This window comes from Macadamia integrifolia, chromosome 14, assembly GCF_013358625.1.
Source record: "Macadamia integrifolia cultivar HAES 741 chromosome 14, SCU_Mint_v3, whole genome shotgun sequence".
Classification (NCBI taxonomy): Eukaryota; Viridiplantae; Streptophyta; class Magnoliopsida; order Proteales; family Proteaceae; genus Macadamia; species Macadamia integrifolia.
In genome coordinates, this window is record NC_056570.1 from 3,699,098 (window position 1) to 3,702,128 (window position 3,031).

Sequence of the window (3,031 nt, forward strand, 5' to 3'; positions counted from 1 at the left end):
TTTTAGTATTTTTCTGGGCATTAAACAGATTTATGAAGCTGAGTTTGAGGCTATTATGGAGGGCATTTTGATGGCAAAGGCGCTGGATGCAAGGGGTCTTTGGATAGAGTCTGACTCGGCTGCGGTGGTCACTGCGATTCAGAGTAACCGTATTCCATGGTTCACTCTCCAACAATGGTTGTCTCTTCTTCCGTTCCTAGAATTGATCCCATGGAAGATCTCCCACTGCTTTCGCGAAGCTAACCCAATAGCGGACTACTTGGCAAAACAGGCTTCCAAATCTGGAAACTCTGTATTCTCGGTGTCTTTCCCTAGACATATAACAGAGTTCTTACAGAATGATATTCAGGGTAGGCATTGTTTTAGATTCCCGTAGGGCTTTTTCTAGCTCTCTCTGCTGATGGCCATGCCGAAGGTGGAGATTGCTAGCGGCGCTAAGGGTTTTTTTCTTTCTGCCTTACCTTTTTATTGGTTTTTTCTTGTTGATGTACTTTTCCTTCTCTTTTTTATAAAGATCATCTTTTAGAAAAAAAAAGAGGAACTGAAAGCAGAAAATTTTGCAACTGGGAACTCAAAAGTGTTGAAAATTACTTGATGATTTATTGCTTAGAGGGAGGAACCAAAGAGGTGAAAAATTACCCTATCTCTTTTCTTTTTCTGATTAAAGAATTTCCTTGGCAACTACAGAATGTTATCTTGTCTCCTGACGATTTCTTGCTCTCTCACCCTCTCTTTCTCTTCTTTGGTCAGATATTAAGAGAACATGCAGCGAACATTGAGGAGAAGAGAAGAAGAAGAAACATCACTTTATCTGGGAGGGATGTACCTACCAAGAAGTTCTGGGTCGACTAAAAGCGAAAGCCAGAGTGAGTTCTGAGGGCTTTAGGAGTAGAGGCAAGGTCGGATTCTCGGAGTGAGTTCAGAGGCAAGATCGACTTTCCCGGAGGGAGCAATGTCGATCCACAAGGTCGTCCAACTGAAGGCAAGAGCGGCTCCTTCTCCTTTGGAATATGATGTTAGTCTTTATCAAAAGGAGGTTTTGAGGTTTTTATCGGGAACAATTTCTTTTTTTATTTCCTTAAAGACCATCTTAGGATTGAAGTATCACCCAAAACGTGTTACCTCATTTTTGTTCTTGAGATGATATTTTGAAACGGTTCATTTCTTGGGCATAAAAATGAGAGAGGAATTACCAAACCTTTTTTTGTCCATTTCTGTTCTAAAATGGAATCTAGAACAGAAAAGATGATCTCGGAAAAGTTACCAAACAGGCTCTAATATAAGTTTCAAACTTTGCCACTAATTTTTTTGTCAAATAATCCGTAAAAAAATTAATTTCACAATTATAGTGAAGAAACTTCCATTCAATTAATTCCACTTTTGCCATACAAATCACGGCACCACCTGCGGGAAGGTCTCAGCACCCTTACATACATGGTTACTCTGATATTATTTTTTCTTTATGTCCAACACGTGCTTGGAGTGTTGAGATCCTGAGGCTACGTTTGGTAGCCAAGAGAAGAAAAGAAAAGAGAAGAAAAGAGAAGAAATGGTGAGAAAATAAAAAGAGTATGTATGTTTGGTTACGAAGAGAAGAAAAGAAAAGAAAAGAACAAAATTCAGAAATTTTTGAATTTTAAGAGAGAGATAGATACATAGGAAATCATTGTGTAATCATTCATTTTTATCTTATTATATTTTCATATTTTCTCATATTTTCTTGTGTTTTTGGCAAGAAAAGTTTTGGGGGAGCAAAAGAAAATTTTGAATTTGAAAAGGGAAATCTTCTCTTGGGTGAAGACATTACCAAGTGCAAAGAAAAATCCTTAACCCAAGAAAAAAAGTACAAAAAATGTACTTTTTTCTTTTCTTGGCTACCAAACACAGCCTAAGTGACATATATATGATGCCATGTTGATGAGAAAATTACTAATGTACGGTGGACATCAACCAATCAATCCCGAGTGCCATCAATACCTAAAATTTTGATAACAGCATTAGTTGATTAAATAAGATCTTATGAGGCATTTAAAGCCTAAAAGGTTTTATTGAGGCGATTGCAATTTGTTCTCCGACTTAAAATGGTATTAGGGAAGTTGTTATGGGTAATGGGTGTCGAAAGATATTGAGAAAATTACATGATTACTCATTTTTGGGTTTTCCTTTACAAAATTATCCAACTTATTTTTCAATTAATAAAAATACATGGTTTTAGGTTTGGGTTTACAAAACTACAAAAAATAGTGTTCATCCCTCAATTAAGGAGGTTTTTTGACAATTTTAACCCTCACCTCCCTTCTCCCACCAGCTCCTTCCTTCAGCTTTCGAGTTTTGATTTCTAATCTCAATCATCTCTGCTCCAGTGCAACCTTTCCTCCTTCTCCTGCTTCTGTCTTTCCTCCTTCTGAGAAGACAAAGGAAAAAAAATTTTAGCCATCAACATTAACAATCCCCGTAGACTTTCTCGACCTGGAGAGCTATGACCAATTGTCTTCCCGCTCAAGACTTTCTTATATATAGAAATATTTTTGTCCCTAATTGTTACCGATGTTGGAATTCCTTTGAAAGCCTTGAGCACTTGTTTTTTTATTTTCCTTTCTTTAAGTTGGTTTGGGGAAGCATTCTGCTTCGTAAGCTTTAGTCGAGTCCTAAAATTATTCTTCCATTTGAAAGAGAATGGAAATGAATTTTAAATGCTTTTAATGGTAAAACCCTTTGTGATCACCTTGGCAAGTTGGCATTCAGTACAACATTATATCATATTTGGTGGGCAAGGAACAAAAGAAGATGGACTACCAATTCTCGTTCACTGGAGCAAATTAGGGATGCTATTACTTTTGATGTGAGGAAAAAAATTCTTCATAATTTTGTTGTTTGCCCAGATACAAATAGAAATCGGTCCCTGGCTTCTTCGTGGGACCTTCCTCTCTTCTCTCCGCCCCCTTAGATTAGGCATCTTCTTGGGACATTCCTCTCTTCTTTCCCCCCTCCCCCATTTTCTTGTATCATTCTCTTTTTTATTGTCCCCCCC